The following is a 24,125-nucleotide window of genomic DNA, read 5'->3' as shown; positions in this document are numbered from 1 at the left end:
GAATGGAATGGAATATTTTTGGAATACTGTAATTTTATAAAAGCTACAAATCAGAGAGAGAGAGAGAGAGAGGGAGAGACGAATAAGGTAAGAAGATGTTTGAATTGTTGGTTACTTTCAGTTTGGGCTTGGTTGGGTTGAATTAGGTTAGGTTAGGTTAGGTTAGGTTGGATTAAGTTAGGTTAGGTTTTAGGTTAGGTTCGGTTTGGTTCGGTTAGGATAAGTTTGAGCTTTGTACTTTACCCATGAAACCTAGGTTTTTCTGATGGATTTTGGTATGATTCATTCGATTTTCAGCTTCATTTCAGTCGGAAATGACCATTTTCTGTGTTTCCCCCCCTCCCTATAACCCCCGATTCCCCAAAGATCCCCCATTGTTGCAGGGGGATGGGGGGGTCATATCTCAAAATCTGGTTATTTCTGACGGAAATGATGCTCAAAATCGAATGAATCACATCAAAATCCATCAGAAAAACGTAAGTTTCGTGGGAAAAAGCAGTAGGCTATGGGCAGAAAACCGATATTTATCCTCTTACTGTATGTAGGTTCATTTTAATATTTTCATAGTAAACAATACATAATTGATATGTTGCACGAATATGTATAGAATTTTATCATTTAGCTTCAAGTTAGCATAATTCATTTTTTACTTGGAACAAATTTGCTCAATCTAGCATAATTTTTTCATTGCCCTAGCATAATTTCGTTGTTTGGATATGGCAACACAGCTCTCTGCCCCGCGGCCGCATTCCTCAGTCCACGCCTGACTGCCCTACGTGTGAGATGTGCTTGTAACCGCACTATGATATGAGCCTCTTGCCTCCCACTTGCTTTCCACATGGCCCCAGGACGTAAGCCAGCCTCACCAAAGGCTAATAATACAATTAGTAAGAACTCCAAAGTGACAAAACGATCAAGAAAAGTTATGACCTTAGCAGAGAAAATTGTGTTCCTGGACAAGCTAAGAAACGACCGGGGAGTGTTTGCTATCACCAGTTAATGCATCTTTTTATTTTGTACTGTTTTGTGAATAAATGTGTAGATAATTGTGTATTACAGTACGGTGTTTACGTTTTTCCTTCATAATGGAGTATGTGCTTTCAGTCTTGTAAGAAGGTATTTCGGGATGAGTATGGAGGTTTCGGGACAATTCGCAGTCACAACAAACACAAAACAATTTGCCTTCATTAATGAAGATAGCTATGGGTGACGCTAGAATATAATTCAAAGGCAACTACAGCGAGGAAGAAAGTTAATTATTGACTAAAGGAGCAACTAATAAATAATATCCAGAACCTACGCTACTGAACATAGACTTTGCTGGATCCCCCTGAAATATAGTTATTAAAGTATTGATTAATTAATAATAAGTATATTGATAAAAGTATTGATTAGTATATTTATAGAATGGCGGGGAATCGTCCAGGGTGCGAATTGTTCTGAAGGGGAATCGTCCATGTTTTGACGGGAATTGTCTGACGGCGAATTGTCTCGCAATCAGTATGGACATGGACTGTGTGATGGGCAGCATGGTGGTGTAAGATTCAATTGTTAATAGAGTATTCGCGGAATTGAATTTTCGCTGGGGTTACAAGAACGTAACTACCGCGAAATATGCGGGATTACTGTATATACAGTAATCCCTCTAATATCCAAACACCCAATATCCAAACATCCCCACTAACCGGACATAATCGTCCCGGGATCCAATATTCCCAAAATGGTCCGAAAACCGCAAAGAATTCGAGAAAAACCCGATTTTTTCCCGCCCGTAATTTGAACTTGGCGCACACGGCGCGGGACAGCTTTGTTGTGGCGCGTCATTCCTCCGACGTCCGATAGAGCGCCGCTGCATCCTCCCCACTTTCCGCCTGTCTCTCATCGCGAGTGCATGCTCGTCGTCATGGCTGCCCACGTGCTCGCTTTTGTGGTGGTTCCTTACCTGCTGCAGGCACTCCTGCTGCCCTCGGGCCTCTTATTAGTGTGTGTGATGATGGCCCCGCCGCCTGAGAAGAGGAAGAGTGTGGTGTTGACTCTGGAGAAGAAACGGGAGATATTGGAGAAAGTAGATGCGGGGTGGTCTTCTTCCCGCATCCTCCGCGAGTTCAACCTGGCCCAATCTACTTTGTTCAATATCAAGAGATCCCAAGACAAACTCATGCAGTACACGGCTGACTTCTCGTTGAGAAGCAAACGCAACGTGGAGAGGAAAGTGATGTTTACTCCCAAGTTTGCTGAAATTGACCGCTCCACGTTGATTTGGTATTGACAGCAACATGCTGCTGGTGTGATGGTACGTGGAACGGAGCTGAAGGCTGCTGCTGAGAAGTTCGCCAGGCTTCACGACGCCCTAGACTTCAAGGCATCCGAGGGTTGGCTCTTCGCGTTCAAGTTACGGCATGGCCTTACGAACCGTAAAGCTCATGGCGAAACTTTGGACGCTAACAAAGTTTGACGAGTTTCGGGACAAGGTGAAGGGCTTGATCGACAGGGAGGGCCTCACTCTCGGTCAAGTCTACAATGCTGACGAAACTGGTTTATTCTATTGCTCTTTGCTAACAAACACTCTAGCCGAGGAGACGGAGAAGCGTGTACCTGGCCGCAAGCTCTCCAAGCAACGGATATCTGCTTTGTGTTGTGCCAATGCTAACGGCATGCACCGGCTTAAGCCCGTTATTGTTGGCCGTGCAAAGCAGCCTCGGTGTCTTTGTGGGGTGATGGATGTCCTTCCTGTCGTCTGGTATCATTCCTTGAAGGCATGGTTTACAGCCCAGATCTTCAAAGACTGGTTCCACCGCCACTTCGTCAAGGAGGTCATCCATTACCAGACGAAGACACTGAGAATCCCGCGCGACCAGGTAAAGGCCCTCCTTCTCCACGACAATGCACCTGCCCACCCATGCGACAAGGACTTGGTGGCTGAGAATGGCCGTATTAGGTGCATGTTTCTGCCACCTAATACAACTGCTCTCATCCAACCAATGGACCAAGGAGTGATCGTGGCAACAAAGCGCCTATACCGCCGGAAGTTCCTGGACGAGTTGATGATTGTTCTTGAGGACGAGGACGAGCGCAGGGAGGGACGGGACACGCGAGGCCAGCGGACTTTGGAAAACCTTCGCCGCTACAACATCAAGTCTGCAATCTACAACTGGGCCAGTGCATGGAAGGAAGTCCCTGTCAAGACTCTAGAAAATGGTTGGTCTCGTCTGCTTCTCGGAACGGATGTGGAGTACGATTTCCTAGGTTTTGACGTGGATGACTTCCATGCACAGCTACGTACACATGGCGACGATGTTGATGTGGACGATGTGCGTGAGTGGTTGGATGACGACGAGGGCGATCCTGGGTATCAGACATTGTCTGATATCGAGATCGCATCTTCAGTTGCAGGTGTCAGTACCCAGCTTGAAGATTCCGACGAGGACGGTGACGATGATGCGGACTCCTCTCAGCATGACACTACTCCAGCCATCCCCAAGCTGAGCGCACTCCGGGAACACCTAGAGTTCGTTCTCGACTACCTGGAACACCTGGACTGCGACAGGGAGATGGGGCCCTTGGGACTTGTGGAGGAAGTGCGTGCTTTCAGGCAGCGCATCATCAATCATCAGAATCGTCGGTCCTTGCGTCAATCAACGATTGACAGTTTTTTCAGGCCCGTGACCCCCGCTGTGCCCAGCCCTGGCTCCACTCCATTGCCTCCCCAAGACAGCCCCTCATGCTTCGAGCCACAGCCTGGCACATCAGCCACGGTGGAGTCACCGCTCGACGTGAGTTTGCGTCTGTCTTCAGAGTTGTCTGCAGTGGGTACGCCATCACCACGACCCAGCAACTCACCCCTAGGTCACCTGCCAGTGATACTCTCGGACTCTGATGGTGATTAAACAGCAAGAACTTCTCCACTAGACCAGACGGGAATTTATAGTGTTGTGCAGTGAAAAAAACAGTGTGTGTGTGCCACACTCACAGTTGTGAGTGAGAATACAATTTTGGAACAATAACGGCCATGCCACGTTGAGTACACCGCTTCCCGTCCGATCAGCGAAGTTAAGCAACGTTGGGTCTGGTTAGTACTTGGATGGGTGACCGCCTGGGAACACCAGATGCTGTTGGCATCCCTACGTGTCAAGTGGGGTTGGTGGAGGATTAGTGCTCCTCCCTGTAAAACAATTAACTCTAAGCCCTTGACCACCCCGTTTGGGATACATGGCGTCTGGCAATGGATGGATGGATTTAACTCGCCCCGTCCCGACCACTTTTTCACCAATGGTACCCCCCAATCCCGACCATTTTTGGACCCAAATTTTTTTTGCTAAAACTTTCGCTTTTGGTCAGAAACAATGGTCAGTCACCAAGAAAGTGTTCACCGGGGTCCATAAGTGGCCCAAACAGGTATACCTTCGTTACACCTGGTACCGTGTTCTGTGGAGGTGGTCTGAGGCTCTCACGTTTTCTATGGTATTATAAGTCTGGGAAACCAATAAAAGTAAGCAGATATGTATTTATTGCAAACATAAAGACATGTGATACAAGAGTAAATTGGATTTTATACAAAAATAGAGGTGAAATGAGCATTGTACCATTGGGCGAACTGAGCGAAATCGGCCAAACTGTTCATTGATGAATCGCTAACATTGCTGATTCATGATACATATTTTTTCTACTTACATAATACATCTCCAATAACATTATACCATATTACATTTTATAGAACTGTTTTTACGTATTCACAGGCCTTTCGATAACATTTAGCGTAATGTTAGCGCTTATTTACGTAGTGAGTGAACTCGCTGTGACTGTTGTTTCAACTCGCATTATGTTTTTTCAACTTACATAATACTTTCCTAATAACATTATACACTTTTCCACTTTAGAGAACTGTTTTGAGATAGTTTCAGGCCTTACGATAATATTTAGTGTAATAATAGCGCATAATAACACAGAGGGTGAAGTCGCTATTTCAACTTACAACCTATTTTTGTACTTATATAATACTTCTCCTCTAACATTACACATGTTTCCACTTTAAATCATTGCTATCACATAATTGGAGACCTTACTATTCTACTGAGCGTCATATTATCTCGTATTTACACAGTGAGTGTTATCGCGATATCATTTGTTTCAGCTTACACTAGTATTTAACTTATAAATTACTTTCCTACTAACATTACACCCTTTTCCACTTTATATCATTGCTATCACATTCTTACAGGCCAGACTGTTCTACTGAGCGTAATATTTTCGCAGATATACACAGTGGGTGTACTCATGATATCAATTGTTACAACTTACACTATTTTTCAACTTATACATTACTTTCCTGCTAACATTACACCTGTTTCCACTTTATATCATTGCTACCACATTTTTACAGACCAGACTGTTATACTGAGCGTCATATTTTCGCAGATTTACACAGTGGGTGTAGTTTTGATATCACTTCTTTCAACTTACACTATTTCTCAACTTATGCTTTACTTTCCTGCTAACATTACACCCGTTTCAACTGTATATAAAACTTATCACATACTGACTGGCCTTACCATTATACTGAGCGTCATATCGCCATCCCACACAGTTTCAGTAGTATAGGAAGTTATGGTACTCTTTGAAACAGGGCTGAAGGCACAACGCAACATTGCACTCTGCACACTCGTACCTTGTGTCTTTTCTCTGAGTGGCTGGTCTGACTGTTGAGTGCTTGCATACATGGCAGCAGCGCTGGGGTTTACAACGGTTTGGTTGGGAAGGGATTGTGCTAGGGTAGTGGCATCCTGCAAGGCGTAGGGGAGTCTGGGCAGCCATGGGGGTGCGTGTGCAGTGTGTGGGCCTGTCCTGGGCGTACCTGGCAATTATTTCACGTGACGGCTCCCTCACAAATCCCTCAAAGGTCTCAGAGATTCCCGTTGTCATGACGTGGAGGTAGTGTGCGTTGAGGACCGTCATGTCGAGCAAGTGGAAAAAGAGCTTTTTGTACCACTTCATCGTGGTCCTGGCACAGTCCACACTGGAAATCATAGAGTCTGACTGATCCACTTGCCTCATGTTCAGATTATAGTCAAGCACAGACTCAGGTTTCTAGACGTTGCGCCTCCTCTCGCTGTGGTGATCAACGGAGTCTGTGTGGTGCATCAGGGGGCTGTGTACAGTCGATAGGAGGCAAACTTCCCTGTTGTGGTTCCACAGGGTGGCAAGGATGTTATTTGCCTGGAAGAAAACCACCTCGTTCTTGTCAAGTTTCCTCCCTATCTTGACCATATGGCGACTGTTTCTCTTTACTGTACCACAGACTCCGGTGTCGTGTTGGTGGAGGAACCGAGCGAGAAGAGGGCTAGTGTACCAGTTGTCCAGGTACAACACATGACCACGATGAAGGTACTCCTCTATCACTGTCTTCACTACGGCCCCTGAGAGTCCAATACTATGATCTTCTGTTATGTCTGTCTGTGTGCCCGTGTACAAGACTATGTCTTGCACATAACTAGTCTTACAGTCACACATAACAAAGATCTTGAACCCGAAATGGTGTCTCTTGCTGGGTATGTACCGGCGAAAGGAAATATTGCCTCTCCACAACACAAGACTCTCGTCTATGACGAGGTCTCTGTAAGGATAAAATGAGGAGCGGAACATTTCCCGTAGATGATCAAATACAAGCTTAATTCTTCTCATTTTATCAGTGTTATTAGCATTAGCTGGATCTTCTGCATCAAAAAAGTGGAGGCGGCCGAGAATCTGCTGAAATCTATTACGACTCATCACCTTTCCAAAGAAAGGTGTGATGGTCATTGGGTCAGTGGTCCAGTATGCCGGTATTTGATTTTTCCTGACAACACCCATCAAGAGAACCAGGGCAAAAAATAAGAACATCTCAGAAATTGTTATAGGATAGTCATATTGCTGGGAGTGCCTGCTAGTTGTACCCAGACGTTCAGTTTCACGGCGCTGTGTTCATGAAAAGAAATTTGTCTGCTCCACTATGCGCCCCACAAACGCCTCCCCAAAGAACAGGTGGAAGAAATCCACCCTATTGGAACCCGCGTGCACACCTGGAGCCGTGCAACCAGACCGCCATTCCTCTGTGAAAGGGTGAATGATGGGAGTAAAATTACTCCCATCTTCCCAGTTCCACGAGACACTACCGTCTCCAGCCTCGTCCCCATCGTTGCCTTCGTCAGGGTCGGGAGGTGAGGGTGGTGGGGGAGGTTAGGGAGGTGGAGAGCGGCGCCCTTCATCATTCGCACTTCTCTTCCCTCTCCCTTTTCCTTTACCCTTTCCCTTCCCTTTCCTTTACCCTTTCCCTTCCCTTTCCTTTACCCTTTCCCTTCCCTTTCCTTTACCCTTTCCCTTCCCTTTCCTTTACCCTTTCCCTTCACTTTCCTTCCTTTCCCCACATCCTGGGGCTGTGGGGAGGAAGTTTGGGAATATTGTGGGGCGAAAGACGTGCTGGGGAGCGGCTCCACCTCGTCTCCCCCATGCCTACGTACACCACGTTCTCGTGCTGCCTCCCTCACACCACTTTCCCTTTCACCCCGCACTCCCGCCACACCACTTTCCCTTTCACCCCGCACTCCCGCCACACCACTTTCGCCTTCCCCAGACAAAACACAAGGACCATACCTGATTTGCCTTCTCGCCCCACCTTCTGATCCTCAGGGTGAGATTTTCTCCATCCCCAACCATGAGGCAACATCACGTCCTAAGCCGCCGTCCTTGTCCTCGTCCTCGTCCTCATCAGAATCTCTCTCTAGGGGATGGAGAGAGGTCCGTGCAGGTGTTTTGGGTGCAGGCTGGCCTTCCCTTGCCTTACGATACGTAACATACCGCTTTTTCCGGGGCAAAGGGACCTCCTCATCACTGCTTGTTATTTCCTCCTCAGGCTGCACATAATCATGATCCACCACATCGTCATCAAGTGGAGAATCACTATCTCCAGTGAAGGCATCCAGGGCGGATTGTATCTCGTCGTCTGAGAAACCTTTACGTGCCATGTCTGATCTGGGTCACTGCTAACGGGTGAGTGACCGAGACAAGGGCGCGCACAGGTCATGCGGGGTCTGGGACGTTGCCCGCCTGGTGGCAGGTAGGGGAGGCTTGGGTAGGTGGGCGAATCGAAAATCTCGCTCGAATTTTGAAAATTGTGGAAATTATGGACCTTGCAATTGCAGTGCGTTGAAGTACGTCAATGGGATTGGCAGTGACAAAACGTGAGGACGTTAAAGAACGTCGACGGGACGCCGCGGGTTAACGTAAATAGACATGTTTGTTTTTGCTTTAGGAAATGGTTAGAAGAGTGGGAAAAGTTAAAGTGCAGAGTGCAACACTTAGTAAGTTACAATGGAGCATAAGTTAGACTAGAGTGCGCACTGTGAAGAGAACGGACTTCTGAGTGCGATTGACTAAGTTCAGTGCAAGACTTAATGAACAGTGTACTGGAAGTGCTTCAGGAAATCCGTTTTACTGTCAGAGTCCAAGAGGAGGCGGTTATTCATCGAGATGGCCATGGACTTGACTGTAGCACCAGTCGAGCAGGGCAGTACTCCCAAGGTGGATGGAAAGCTGATGACAGGGAGTGCTGGAGCTCCCGTTTCATCAGCCCTCAGGACTAGTTCCTGACCATCCCCCTTTGCTGAACTTTTTCAGTGTCTCAGTTACACAGAGAGTAGGCCAGCATGCTCTCCAGTACAAATTTCTCTAACTATCTTCACCAAACTACATGCACAGTACACACTACACTTCCTATTCAAAATTTACCAAAAATGGCGTCGTCTTATCAAGCCTCGGAGTCCCCAGGGGGGGGGACCATAAATGCCCCCACCATCTGCCCGTCTCCCGGTGACGACTCAAGGTCCCTGGAACCACGGTCTGACTCTCTTCTTCTTCATTTCTGCAACATTCGCGGCCTTTCATCTAACTTTCGCTCTGTTGAGCACCACCTCTCCTCCTCTAAACCTCACCTTCTTTTTCTAACGGAGACTCAGCTGTCTGAGGCAACTGACAGCAAACCCTTTTCTGTATCCTCCTACTTTCTCTATACTCATTTCAAAGCCAAAGGTGGCTGTTGTGTATATATACGCAACGACTTATCTTGCTCTCATGTTCCTGAACTTGATTCTTCTGAATTCTCCACACTCTGGCTTCGGCTTTCCTGTCATTCTCTGACTAAATATATCTGTTCTATTTACTTATCCCCTAATTCTACTGACTATCAAAAATTCTTCGACTATCTTACTTCTACGATGGAACACATTCTATCCATTTCTTCTTTCTCTGAAATCTCCATTCTTGGAGATTTCAATGTTCACCACCACCTTTGGCTCTCCTCTCCTTTCACGGATCCACCTGGTGAACAAGCCTACATCTTTTCTATCCTTAATGACCTAGAGCAGCTTGTACAGCACCCTACCCGTATCCCTGACCGCCTTGGAGAGAGCTCCAACATACTTGACCTCTTCCTCACAACTAATCCTTCTGCTTACTCTGTTAATCTTTTCTCTCTGTTGGGCTCCTCCGATCACAACCTTATTACCTTAACCTGTCCTATCACTCCGGTACGGCCTGTGGACCCTCCCGGGAAACGTCGTCTGTGGCATTTTGGAGCCGCGGACTGGGAGGCCCTCAGGCAGTACTTCTTTGATTTTCCCTGGAATGATTATTGCTTCCATGGCCGTGAGCCATCTGAGTGTGCCTTGCGCATTACAGATGTTATTCTCTTGGGCATGGAAGCATACATTCCTTTCTCATATCCTTTGACTAATGCAAGAAAGCCTTGGTTTAATCACGCTTGTTCTAATGCTGTCCGCAACAAGGAGAGGGCCTACAAAAGGTACCGGAGCCAACCCACCCCTGAATCACATCATCTTTACGTTTCTGCCCGGAATCGTGCTAGGTCTGTTCTTCGCTCTACTAAAAATAATTTCATCCATACTAAATGCTCTCAACTCTCCGACTCGAATTCTTCCTGCTCCTTCTGGCATCTTGCCAAAAATCTTTCTAACAACTTTACCTCATCATCCTTCCCTCCTCTTTTCTGCTCTGATGGTTCTGTAGCTATTTCTTCTACTGATAAAGCAGATCTCTTCACACAGACTTTCTCCTCCAATTCTACCTTAGACGATTCCGGTGCTGTTCCTCCATCACTTCCTCCCTCTGACTTCCACATGGCTGACATTAAAATTTCTTCAGTTGATGTATTTTCTGCCATCACTGGCCTCAGTACTAACAAGGCATATGGGCCTGATGGGGTCCCTCCTGTTGTTCTCAAGAACTGTGCTTCTGTGCTTACACCCTGCCTAGGCAAACTCTTTCGCCTTTGTCTGTCAAGTTGTACCTTTCCTTCTTGCTGGAAGTTTGCTCTCATTCAGCCAGTCCCAAAGAAGGGTGACCACTCCCAACCCTCCAACTATCGTCCAATTGCTTTAACGTCCTGTATTTCAAAAGTTTTCGAGTCAATTCTTAATAGAAAAATTTTAAGGCATCTTTCCTATCACAACCTTCTTTCCGATCGTCAGTATGGGTTCCGTCAGGGACGCTCCACTGGCGATCTTCTCACCTACCTTTCAGACTCCTGGTCATCCTCCTTTCGGGACTTTGGCGAAAGCTTTGCCATTGCACTTGACATCTCAAAGGCTTTCGATCGAGTCTGGCATAAATCTTTAATTTCCAAACTTCGCTCCTACGGTTTCTATCCTTCTATCTGTGCCTTCATCGCTAGCTTCCTTTCTGGTCGTTCTATAGCCGCTGTTGTAGACGGCCATCGTTCTTCTCCTAGATCTATCAACAGTGGTGTTCCCCAGGGCTCTGTCCTATCACCAACTCTCTTCCTTTTATTCATCAATGATCTTCTAAGCTGTACATCTAACCCTATCCACTCATATGCTGATGACTCCACCCTTCACCTTTCCATTCGGTTCCCGCAACGCCCATCTCAACAGTTACTTCAACAAACAAGGGATGAGGCTGTGGCACACCTAATGTCTGACTTAGCTCGTATCTCTGACTGGGGTAAAAATAATATGGTTGTCTTTAATGCATCTAAGACTCAGTTCTTACACCTATCAACCCGACAAAATCTTCCACAGGTATACCCACTAATGTTTAATAATATTCAGCTTAATCCTGCATCATCCTTGAACATGCTTGGGGTTTCATTTACTCGGGACTTATCTTGGAAAGATCATATTACATCTCTTGTAAAATCTGCTTCCAAGAGATTGGGTGTGCTAAGCCGACTCCGCTCTTTCTTTACCCCTGCGCAATTGTTGACTCTATACAGGGGTTTTATCCGCCCCTGTGTGGAGTACAACTCTCATGTGTGGGGAGGCTCCCCACATACAGCTCTTCTCAATAGGGTGGAGTCAAAGGCTTTTTGTCTCATTAACTCTCCTCCTCTTACTGGCTCCCTTCAACCTCTGTCTCTTCGCCGCACTGTTGCATCTTTATCTCTTTTCTATCGCTACTTTAATGGTCACTGCTCCTCTGAACTGTCTGCTTGCATTCCTCCACCTCTACGATGGGCGCGTAGCACCCGTCTGGCAGCAAACTCTCATCCTTTTTCTGTCCAACTCTCTAATGCAAGAGTTAACCGTTACTCCCAGTCTTTCACTTATGCAACAGGTCAGCTCTGGAACTGTCTCCCTCTGTCTGTATTTCCTGCTGCCTATGATCTCCAGTCTTTCAAACGCAGTGTGTCCAGGCATCTCAAAATGATCGGATCTTGAATTTGGCTCTCTATTGTATTGTTTTTCTCTTGGAGGGAACTGTTACTGTGGGCTCATGGCCTTTGGTTCCTTCTTCCTCGCATTAAAAAAAAAAAAAAAAAAAGTAGAAGGAATGTTTCATACTGTACTTTTTTCCATACTATACTTACCTCAAACACCTCATTTCACTCTTTAATGTCCTTTATTGGTGTGAATAAGGTGTTAGGAGCTATGCATGTGCAGTAGGACGGTGTTTTTCTGAGTTAGGCTAGGTTAAGGTCCATAAGTACCAGTCCAGGAGCCAGGCACTGGTAAGTACCCAGAATGTTGAATATTGTATGAACCTACCTCAAAACCCTCATTTTATGCTTCTTTTGCATTTATTTCAGTCTTTTATGTGCCTTATTGGTGTGATTTGGGTCTTAAATAGGTGCTATGCATATCCAGAGGGAGTTGTATAGGTGTTTCTCTGAGTTAGGGTCCATAAGTACAAGTCCATAAGCTGGGGCCCAATATCCGGACAGGACCACTATCCGGACCTGCCTATGGCTCTATTACGTCGGATATTGGAGGGGTTACTTATATGTATAAATATATATATATATATATATATATATATAGTATATATATACACAAACACATATATATGTGAGGCCCCGCGTGCAAGAGTATACCCTTGCGCCACCTTGTCGAAAATTGAGATAATGCTATCCCACAGTCCCTCAGAGTATGTACTTTCACGTGGACTTGGTGGATGTGATGTATGACCCAAGACATAAGGGCGAAAACCCATAAAAATAACATTGGGTTTACATTGCCAACCTTTATCAAAGGCTTTTCGCCACTACGATTGGAGCAAGAGTATACCTATGCACCATCCTCACGGAGAATGGCTTCTCAGTGCGCCATTTTATGCGTGAAGTAGTGTTAACAATCACCAAGGCGATGAGGATAGTCTCATCCCAAGCCTTTTTGCTGTGCTGTAGTAATACTAATGCTCTTGTCCCAAGCTTTTTCTGGCTGACCAAGCGGTGTGCACGCTCTGTTGTGTGTCATAACCTAAGTAATTTTGGTGGTTATAACACCACAGCAGGACACAGTGTGAGTTTTGACTTTGTTTTTTCAGTAAAAAGAAATAATAACCTTCCATAACTTCCCATGGCTTTGTGTTCATCAACTCCTTCAGTGAAGTTAGTTTTTTTATTGAACCATTGTATTTTTTATTGCAGCAGCCACTGTATTCATTAATAAGATTATTTATGTAAAACATCATTATTCCTAGTATAATTGGTGTTATTTTGTTTGTTATTGCACTTAATAGATGCAAAGTGTCTATTGTTCACAGAACAACAAGGACCAGGTGAAAAAGAAAATGCCGCGTATTGATAATTTTTTTGAAAAATTTATAAAACTTACTTTTTTTTGACAAAACCAGGCATATTCATAACTAACCTTTCTACAGACATTCAACTTCATCTTACAACTTAAAGGAACTCGCTAGCTATTGTCCTGAGGTACTAGTTTATGCATAAAAGTAGCAGCATTGTATGCTAATATGTCGATTTTTTTTTTTTCGGTTAAAAACAATAGTCTATCTATCTAGCCCGACGCCCTAATCCCGCAAAGGGTGGCCGCAGACAAAACGCCTCCAAGTCACTCTCTCACCCACCATTTGACTACCCTCCCCCCAACTCACCCCCCCCTCCCTCATATGCCTCTCAACTCCATCCCTCCACCTCATCCTCGGTCTACCCCTCCCTCTCCCTCCCTCCACCTCACCTACATACACCCTCTTAGTCAGTCTTTCATTCTTCATTCTCTCCACATGTCCAAACCACCTCAGTGTATTTCTCCTAATCTTCTCAACCACATCCACATCTACCCGACAACGTTCCTTCACTTCTTCATTCGTCAACCTGTCCCTCCACGTCACTCCACATGCTCCTCACAAGTAGCTCATTTCCACTGCCCTCACTCTTGACTTGTTCCCCTCTTGCAAGGTCCACGCCTCGCTTCCATACGTCAGGGTAGGGATCACAATACCATCATGCAGTGACTTCTTAACTTCCATACTCACCTCCCTATTTCTCATCACTGCTTTCAGTGTACCAACAACCTTCCTTCCCTGCTGTACCCTTTCACGTACTTCATCCCCCAAAATTCCATCCTTACTCATCACACTACCCAAGTACTTGAATGCACTCACATTCTCCATATCCTCACCATCCAACCTCACTGCACACTCTGTGACTTCATTCCTCTCAAACACCATAACTTTACTTTTGTTTACATGAACTTTCAGCTTCCTCCTCCTACACACTGTCCCTAATTCATTCACCAAACCTTGCAACTCCCATTCATCTTCACTCAACAATACTGTATCATCAGCAAACAGCAACACCGGAAGCTTCCAAATCTCACCCTCATTCATTAGGGCCAGCCCCACATCCACTGCCCTACCTTGCACCTCCTTTACAACCCCATCCATATATATATTAAACAGCCATGCAGACATCACACACCCCTGTTTCAGTCCCACATTGAGATCAAAGAACTCACTCAGCTCACCATCCATTCGCACCGTAGCCCTAGCTCCTTTGTACATACTCTTCACAGCACTCAACATTTTCCCCTCCACTCCATATATTCTTAATACCTTCCACATACCTTGCCTATCTATTCTGTCATAAGCTTTCTCCAAGTCCATGAAGGCAGCATACACTTTCCTTCCCTTCTCTAGATACTTCTCCACTAAACATCTTGGAACAAATATCTGATCCACACACCCTTTTCCCTTCCTAAATCCCCCTTGTTCTTCTCCAACTAGCTCCTCTGTCATATGCCTAACCCTATCAATGAGTATTCTACCATATATTTTACCAGTTACACTAAGAAGGCAAATACCCCTATGGTTACCACATACTTCTCTCTCCCCTTTTCCTTTGTACAGGGGAACAATTATACCTGATTTCCAGTCCTCTGGAACCCTTCCCTCTTCCCAAGCCAATCTACACAACTTCCATATCCACTCCACAGCAATCTCACCCCCATACCTAAGCATTTCACCACACACTCCATCAATTCCTAGGGCCTTTCCCAGCTTAATCTTCATCGCTTCCACTACTTCCGCCCTACTGATCTCTTCCTCCCTCCTCTCATCTCTTCTTCTCCCAGCCATTCCCCAACCACTTATACTCACACTGCTATCACTCTCTACATTGAACAAATCCTCAAAGTGCTCCTTCCATCTCCTCAGTTTCTCTCTCTTCTCCACCAACAATCTATTATTCCTATCTTTCACTCCCCTATTATTTCCCCTTTCACACTGCCTTACTTTCTTTACCTCCTTCCAAAACAATTTCTTACTCTTCCTTCATTTCACACTCAGATTCCTCCCAAACTCTTCATCCACTTTCTTCTTACTCTTCTTCACCAGTCTCTTAACCTCCCTTCTCCTGCCCACATATACCTCTCTCTTCTCTCTCTCATCTTCTCCCCTACCTCTACTCGCCAACCATTCACCAAATGCCTTCTTCTTTTGTTCCACAGCTCGTTTCCCCTCATCATTCCACCATGCTGTCCCTTGCACACCCTTGCATCTCCTCCTCACTCCACAAACCGCCTCACACGCTGCACCTATCTCTTCCGTGAATATATTACATACGTCTTCCACCCCTTCCATCTGCTCTAGCTCATACCTTCCCAATCTTTCTTCCACTATGCTCTTATACTCTGTCATTTTCTCACTATCTTGCAATTTCTCCACTCTTCTCACAGGAGCTGCTTCCTCCTGTCTTTCTCTTCGCCTCCTCAACCACTTTCTTTGCATCTTTCCCTTGGCCATCACTAAGTGATGGTCTGAGACTCCATTCCCCCACCCTCTCCACACTCTTGCATCCAACACTTGTCTTCTCATTCACTCATCCACACACACGTAGTCTATCATTGCCTTTCATTCAACAAGTTCGCCATCCATCCTCCTCATTACTCTCCATGTATACCGGTGGATCATCTTATGACGAAAGTAGGTGTTGGCTATTGCCAACCCCATACAAGCACAGATGTCCACCAAAGCACTACCATTCCCATGTACTTCAGCTGGCACACCCCACTGACCAACCAACCTTTACTAAAAAGTTTCTGGATAAAGTAGAGACAGTCAGCTTTAAGATGATGTAAACGCCATTATCCTAGGTATAATAGTTTTTGCGGTATCATTCTTCAAAGTTGTAAGAACTTTAAACGCGATTTCTGCCAGTTTTAAAAAATGGCGCATGGGTATACTCTTGCACGTGGGGCCTCGTATGTATACTGCATATACCTGTATATATTTATACATAAATATAAAATACATGCTATGTATATTTTATATATATATAAATATACATGTAATATATATATATATATATATATATATATATATATATACTGTATATATATACAGTATATACATACAGTACAATCCCTGCTATCCGGTATCCAGACAAACGGAATACTCAGAAAAATGGAAAAATTCAAGGGCTGGTAAAAATGTCAGTAAGTTATAACTGTGCACCAGTTTGAATGGACTGCCAAACGGCCGTTTTATCGTGTCACACGAGGCTGGGTGAAGTTGGACTAAGCGAGGTGAAGGCATTTCTGGCGAATGTAAATCCCTAGTAAATCCTCTTAACCAGCCCTCCTCTTCCCTCTTTCCCCTACTTGAATTCAGTCATCCTCCACACCCTCCACAATTTCCACTAATCACCAGTCTGCTTTTTACCACCAGACAGTAAACAAGCTCTTTTGCTGTTGTGTTGCTCTGATGGACGGTAATTTCATCACTCCAAAATGCCTAAAAAGCAAACTAAACGTAAGCGTGTCGTGCTTACCTTGAAACAGAAGCTGGACATATGTAATAGACTTGAAAAAGGCGAACATTATAAAACACTGATGACTGAATATAATGTAGGAAATTCAACGGTTTATGATATCAAGGCCCAAGCATCCAAGCTCATTGAATTTTTCATGAAAAGCGAGACAAGTAAGTCCATTGAAAAATGGCATACTCTTCATCGTTCAAGTGGTTTTGCTTAGAAAGATCTAGGGGAGCACCTATTTCTGGTCCTCTTATACAAGAAAAAGCAAGAGAGTTTCACAGTAAAATGAATATAGAAGTCGAGTGTGATTTCAGTATTGGATGGTTAAATCGTTTCAAAGACAGGCATGGAATTTGTAAACCAGACATCTCAGGAGAGAGCAAGTCAGCAAACAGCAAACACCGGTGTTTTTCTTCCTAACAGACTGACTCTAACTTGCACCACATAAATTCATCTTAGAATGCATGTGTGCTGGCAAAGATGAAAAGAAAAAAAATTTAATAGGAATGAAGGTTTACTTTGTTGGAAGAAAAAAAAAATAATATGTTTGCACTTCATATGTACATCATGTATTTTATTTTGTGCAAAACAGCTGATTGGCGGGTGAAGGGTGGATGGTGGTGGTCAGTCGGGGCCGGGACCGTAAACAAAGCTTGTGTGGGGGCACAGGTGTCATGATAATTCTACAGTGCAGTCTTAACATCAGTTCACCAATAAATGTTCAAGATTTTATTTCTTTATTTTTCCACTTTTATGAGTGCAGTACATACAACGAATACTTCGGTAGTTAACAGAATGGTGCAAAACTGATGAGTGGCGGAATGGTGGCGGTCAGTCGGGGCCGGGACCGTAAACAAAGTTCATGTGGGGGCACAGGTGTTGTGATAATTCACCAATAAATATTCAGGATTTCATTTCTTTAGTTTTCCATTTTTATGAGTGCAGTACATACAACAAATTATTCGGTAGTTAACAGAATGGACGTGCATTTTGCAGTACTGCAAGGCATTGCATGCACGTGCACTATGACCATGGTGTGTGTTTACGAGGCAATTTTTCAGGTGGAATCTTTTAATGTGGCCCCTGATGTGAGTGATGAGTACCTGAATTGTATTTACTGTTGTGATAATTATCGTCTTTGTATAGATTTGAATATTAGAACTATGGGAAAAATCTGTAACCGGGAATGTAAATTCCTCAAGCCACCCAGTTAACTGGGATTGTACTGTATACTGTATATATATACACAGTGAGTCCTTGAAATATGAAAACTCGAAGTATGAATTTCCGATAAATGTAGGACAAATTCCACAATATGTAAGTATCTGTCTCAATGGTATGAAAAACGATACGAGAGGAAATACGAACAATTCAAAATGGGAGCGCTGCACAGCACCGTGCTCGCTAACGGCGAGAAAACGAACTAACCCCTCTCTGGTAAACACATTTTCGCGGGCTTTCCAGTCGAGTCACGTCCGTCCACTCCTCTCAGCTTCGCTGTAAGTTATGCTGTTTTTCGCTGTTCTTCACCTTTTTGTATTTTCACCATGCCTCCCCAGCGCCCTGCATCATCTCCAGCATCCAGGGAACCAGGTACAAAGAAGAAACAGCATCGTACTGTCACTCTTCAAAGGAAATTGGAAATACAGTAGTTAGAATGATTTATTTACTGGTAAATGTACAATGAAAGACATAACTATCTTCCCAGTTCAGTCTGAAGAAAATTTACACCAGGTGAAATGCAATGAAAACCCTGTTTCTACTAGTGCATGTTTCAAATGGTTCGATTTTCCCATGCTATATTCGTCAGACTTTGGGAAGATACTTGTGTCTTTCATTGTACACTTGAAGCAGCAGAAAGACCTTATCAATTCAATGCATAATCCTCCAGCTTGTTTCTGTAATTTTCTGACAACTTTCAGTTTGTCAAATTACTTTTTCTTGCTGAAAAATTTCCTCCCCATTATTATCGTCACGTTCCCCAACGATCGTTTCCAGCGCTGTGGAAGAAACTCAACATGCTCAAAGGTGGATATCGTTTCCTAACTTCCCAAATGAAGGTTAGGTTAGGTTAAAATGATTAGGTACAGATAAGCTCAGTTAGACCAGGTTTACTTAAACACTTAGGGAAGAACAGTCCTTTCTGCCATTATGTTAACAAAATAAACAAGAGTTGTCACACCAGAACAGCTAAAAATTATGGGGAAACAGATTTAATAAGAAATGTTTACTGTATTTACCAACCCAGAAATAATCTGAAAAATATAACAGACTATCAGGAAGAGCTGATTGGTAAGATGCTTTTACTGCTAAAAGTAAAACGTATGTTTAGCCCCCTCAGTGGCTGTGGGTTCAGATATTTGCTTGCTCCTGTGGTCAGCCTTGGGACCATTTTTTCAAAGTTTTAAAATCAATTTCTTTTTCTTACATATGTGAAAAGACTCGTCTGGCACTCCTTTTTTTTTTTTTTTTCCCCCCCCCCCATAAACCCATCCTATGATTTGCTATGATTCGTGTAAGAATTAATAAAATTAGGATGCGTGTTGCATCAGCATGTATACATTGGGCGAAAACATGTAGGATGAAATGAACTGTGAACGCCAGACTGCTTGAGTTAGTAGAGTAGGGTCGTGTAAACACACCAGTGACCCTCATTCCTGTCACTTCTTGTTGCTTTTCTTTCCTTTACAGGTGGCTTTACATTGAATGACAAGCCTAATGGTTTCCTGTAAGCCAAGAAACCATTTACAGTGCTGGGTGGTAACTATATAACCAAACCATACGTGCTCCCTACGTGTTAACAAGTGGGTTGGTGGAGGGTTAGTGCCCCTCCCCGTAAAACAACTAACTCAAAGTCAAATGGCCACCCCTTACGGGATTATGGCGTCTGGCAGTAGATAGTAGTAGATAGACCCTCATTCCCTTCCTATAATTGCTCGCAGTTTTTTTTAGCTCTCCCTAACTCAACGTCACTGACACCAGTACAGTAAGGCGTTGTTCCGGGCCAGCAGCAATGAGAGCGATAATGGAATACATTATTGTATATAACAGTCCTCTCTCTTTCACTCATACACATAAGAACAAACAAAAAAATGAGCAGTAAATGTACACTAACTCTAAGGAGCAGAAATAACTGTGCTCAGTCGGTCTGAAATATACAGTATTGGGAAGATACCGAATGAAGAATGTGGAACTGAATGCTAACCTACGAGAAAATGTGGGACGAAAGAGTATTTTTTTCTGATTAGCAAATACAGCACTTTTGTTCCATATCATCTCTTAGAATTGTAAAACCCATAATCTTTCGCGTAAGCATACAGCCTAAAGACCATACCAATTCAGTTCATATTCCTCTAGTTTGTCTTCTACATTTTTCTGACTATTTTGAGGGTGGTATATTATGTTCTCTTGCTGAAAGAATCTTACTCAAAATTAGGGCGCATGTAACATAAGCATGTACACATTGGAGTGGAGTGAAAAGAATGCCTGACTGATGGGATGGTAGAGTAGGGCCATGTACCCACACCAGTGACCTTCGTTCCCTTCCTGTAATTGTTTGCAGTTTTTTATAATGCCCTAACTCAACGTCATTCACACCAAAACAGTGAAGTGTTGTTCAAGGCCGGCAACTACGAAGGGGTTAATAGAATACTGTATGAAAAATTCAAAATGGGCGCAGAGCATAACGCCTCACTCGCTTGCCGAGAGAAAACGAAGTAACTCCTCTCTGGTAAACAAATTTTCGCGTGCTTCTCAGTTGAGCCCACGTCCCTCCTCTCCTCACAGCCTTGCTGTACATGAGGATATTTTTGCAGCCCTTCACCTTTTTGTATTGTTTCTCCATGCCTCCCAAGCGCCCTGCATCATCTCTAGCACTGGGGGAGCCTACTGCAAAGAAGCAGCAGCACCATACTCTAATTCTGAAAAAGAAATTGCCCCTCCAACGAGGAGGGGCAGGGAGTCTCGGAGATTGGGCGTGCTTTAGGCCATGCTGTTTCCACCGTTGGAACTGTGACGAAGAAAAAGGAGATGTACAGTACAAGAATATGGCCACCTTTTCTACAATGGTATACAGGTATTGCTTACTTCTTAATAGGGGGGGGTGAAATTTAGGTGGGGATCCGAGGGGGTCCTGGAACACATCCCCCCATTTATGTGTGTATTTCAGTGGGGAAAATTGTTCCGATACACGAAATTTTGAATTACGGAAGTTTTTTTTGGTCCCTATCCCTTTTCTATATCAAGGACTCACTGTATATATATATACAGTAATCACTCTAATATCCGGATGCCCAATAACCGAACATCCCCACTACCCGGACGTAATCGTCCTGGGATCCAACATTCCCAAAATGGTCCGAAAACCCAAAAAAATAAAAAAATAAACCGATTTTTTCCCGTCCGTAATTTGAACTTACTGCGCGTGCCGCGGGAGAGCATTATTTTGGCACGTCATTCCTCCAACGTCCGATAGAGTGCCGCTGCATCTTCCCCACTTTCCGCCTGTCTCTCACCGTGAGTGCACGCTCGTCGTAATGGCTGCCCACGTGATCGCTTTTGTGGTGGTGCCCTACCTGCTGCAGGGCCTCCTGCTGCTCTCGGGCCTCCTCTTAGTGTGTGTGATGATGGCCCCGCCACCTGAGAAAAGGAAGAAAGTGGTGTTGACTCTGGAGAAGAAGAGGGAGATACTGGAGAAAGTAGATGCGGGGTGGTCTTCTTCCCGCATTCTCTGCGAGTTTAACCTGGCCCGGTCTACTTTGTTCGATATCAAGAGGTCCCGAGACAAACTCACACAGTACACAGCTGACTCCTCGTCGAGAAGCAAACGCAGTGTGGAAAGGAAGGTTATGTTTACCCCCAAGTTTGCAGAAATCGACCGATCCACGTTGATTTGGTATCAACAACAGCGTGCTGCTGGTGTGATGGTACGTGGAACGGAGCTGAAGGCTGCTGCTGAGAAGTTCGCCAGGCTTCACAACACCCTAGACTTCAAGGCATCCAAGGGTTGGCTCTTCGCGTTCAAGTTGCGGAATGGCCTTACCAACCGTAAAGCACATGGCGAAGCATTGGACGCTAACGAGGATGGAGTTGACGAGTTTCGGGACAAGGTGAAGGGCTTGATCGACAGGGAGGGCCTAACTCTCGATCAAGTCTACAACGCTGACGAAACTGGCCTATTCTATCGCTCGTTGCCAACGAACACTCTAGCCGAGGAGACAGAGAAGCGTGTACCTGGCTGCAAGCTTTCCAAGGAACGGATATCTGCTTTGTGTTGTGCCAGTGCTAACGGCTTGCACCGGCTTAAGCCCGTTGTTGTTGGCCACACAAAGCAGCCTCGGTGCCTTCGTGGGGTGATGGATGTCCTTCCTATCGTCTGGTACCTTTCTTTGAAGGCATGGTTCACAGCTGTGATCTTCAAAGACTGGTTTCACCGTCACTTCGTCAAGGAGGTCATCCATTACCAGACGAAGACACTGGGAATCCCGCGCGACCAGGTAAAGGCCCTCCTTCTACTCGACAATGCACCTGCCCACCCGTGCGACAAGGACTTGGTTGCTGAAAATGGCCGTATTAGGTGCATGTTTCTGCCACCTAATACGACTGCTCTCATCCAACCAATAGACCAAGGAGTGATCGTGGCAACAAAGCGCCTATACCGTCGGAAGTTCCTGGACGAGGTGATGGTTGTTCTCGAGGACAAGGACGAGCGCAGGGAGGGACGGGACACACAAGGCAAGCGGACTTTGGAAAACCTTCGCCGCTACAACATCAAGTCTGCGCTGTACAACTGGGCTAGTGCATGGAAGGAAGTCCCTGTGAAAACTCTGGAAAATGGTTGGTCTCGTCTGCTTCTCGGAACGGATGTGGAGTACGATTTTCTAGGGTTTGACGTGGATGACTTCCATGCGGCTACGATGTAGATGTGGACGATGTTCGTGAGTGGTTGGATGAGGACGAGGGCGATCCTGGGTATCAGACGTTGTCTGATATCGAGATCGCGTCTTCGGTTGCAGGTGTCAGTACTGAACTTGAACTTGAAGATTCCGACGCTGAAGGCGACGATGATGCGGACTCCTCTCAGCAGGACACTCTTCAGCCATCCCCAAGCTGAGCGCACTCCAGGAACATCTAGAGTTCGTCCTAGACTACCTGGAACACCCGGTCTGCGACAGGGAGATGGGGCCCTTGGGACTCATGGAGGAAGTGCGTGCTTTCAGGCAGCACATCATCAATGGTCAGAATCGTCGGTCATTGCGTCAATCAACCATTGACAGTTTTTTCAGGCCCGTGACCCCCTCTGTCCCCAGCCCTGGCTCCACTCCGTTGCCTCCCCAAGACAGGCCCTCATGCTCCAAGCCACAGCCCAGCACATCAGCCACGGTGGAGTCACCGCTCGACGTGAGTTTGCGGCTGTCTTCAGAGTCCTCTGCAGTGGGTACGCCATGACCACGACCTAGCAGTGCACCCCTAGGTCGCCTGCCAGTGATACTCTCGGACTCTGACAGTGAATAAACAGCAAGAACTTCTCCACTAGACCACACGGGAAAATTGAGTGTTGTGCAGTGAAAAAAACAGTGTGTTGTGTTAAGGATTTAAAGTTGTGAGAGAAAAGACTCTATAGAAAAAAATTTAACGTAAATAGACTTGTTTGTTTTGGCTTTGGAAAATGAAAAGAATGGGAAAAGTTAAAGTGCAACACTTAGTAAGTTACAATGGAGCATTATTTAGACAAAAGTGCACACTGTGAAGAGAACGGACTTCTGTGTGTTATTGACTAAGTTCAGTGCAAGACTTCAGGAACAGTGTACTGCAAGTGCTTCAGGAAATCGTTCTTACTGTCAGAGTCCGAGAGGAGGCGGTTATTCATCGAGGTGGCCAGGGACTTGCTGTAAGTAGCCAGAATGTTTTATACTGTACTTTTTTCCATACTATACTTACCTCATTTCACTCTTTAATGTCCTTTATTGGTGTGAATAGGGTGTTAGTAGGTATGCATGTGCAGTAGGAGTGTGTTTTTCTGAGTTAGGCTAGGTTAGGGTCCATAAGAACCAGTCCAGGAGCCAGTGACCAGAATGTTTATTAATGTATGAACATACTTCTAAACCCTCATTTTATGTTTCTTTTGCATTTATTTCAGTCATTTATGTGCCTTACTGGTGTGATTTGGGTCTTAAATAGGTGCTATGCATGTCCAGAGGGAGTTGTATAGGTGTTTCTCTGAGTTAGGGTCCATAAGTACAAGTCCATAAGCTGGGGCCCAATATCCGGACAGAACCAATATCCGGACCTACCTATGGCTCTATTACGTCGAATATTGGAGTGATTTACTGTATAATATATATATATACAGTACACCCTCATTATCGACGGGGGTTAGGTACCTAAGATACAGTATATCTATCTATCTATCTATTGCCAGACGCCATAATCCCGTATATATATATATATATATATATATATATATATATATATATATATGCAGTATATGTATATATACTGTATATACACCCACCGCAAATTGACTTAGGACCTACACACACAGAATTGCTATGGAAGAGTT

General features: G+C 44.8%; 1 protein-coding gene and 1 non-coding gene across 2 annotated transcripts in view; both read left to right on the top strand.

Annotated features, from left to right (window-relative positions):
- Positions 1–24,125, top strand: part of LOC145401958 (uncharacterized) — a 189,911-nt gene that overhangs the window by 8,082 nt on the left and 157,704 nt on the right. The window lies entirely within an intron of this gene.
- On the top strand, positions 4,000–4,118 carry LOC145402366 (5S ribosomal RNA). The gene has a single exon (XR_013897724.1). It is a non-coding gene; the product is annotated as a 5S ribosomal RNA (ribosomal RNA).

Source organism: Coenobita brevimanus, chromosome 57, assembly GCF_032717465.1.
Source record: "Coenobita brevimanus isolate Jiangsu-jjx chromosome 57, ASM3271746v2, whole genome shotgun sequence".
NCBI classification, from domain to species: Eukaryota; Metazoa; Arthropoda; class Malacostraca; order Decapoda; family Coenobitidae; genus Coenobita; species Coenobita brevimanus.
This window is presented reverse-complemented; position numbering and strand designations above follow the sequence as displayed.